Below are 511 nucleotides of genomic sequence, written 5' to 3'. Positions count from 1 at the left end.
GTATTTCACGATTTCTCTTACATGCGAAATTATTGTTGAAACATCGGGTGATTTTTCTATAGCTTGGGTAACTACCAAATTAACAGTGTGTGCAAAGCATGTTATAATCTTTCTCTCTCCAAATAATTCTCGACTTAATTTTAGCATGGTACTGTCGTTATCTGACACCACTGCCACAACTTTCTCTGCACATATGCCCCATTCATCGAATATTTCTGTAAACTTTTTTTTTAGATAGACTTTGAGTTAGCTCAAAAACACCAATTGTTCCACTAACAAGTTTTGTTTTGTTTAGAAAAATGAATAGTTATACCAGCAAATGATGTGGTCTGCATCATTTTGGTCCATATATCGTAAGTCAACGAATAGTATTGCACTGTCTTAAGAGACTGCTTAAAAATGGTCGACATTGCCAGATATTTTTCATCTATTCGTATCTTGAATGTCTCCCTACACGGGACCTTGTATAGTGGAACTACAGTCTTCAACAATTGTAAGAAACCTTTTCCCT

The sequence above is a fragment of the Rhagoletis pomonella genome, unplaced genomic scaffold (genome assembly GCF_013731165.1).
Source record: "Rhagoletis pomonella isolate Grant_MI unplaced genomic scaffold, Rhpom_1.0 Rhpom_scaffold_00014, whole genome shotgun sequence".
Lineage (NCBI taxonomy): Eukaryota > Metazoa > Arthropoda > Insecta > Diptera > Tephritidae > Rhagoletis > Rhagoletis pomonella.
This window is presented reverse-complemented; position numbering follows the sequence as displayed.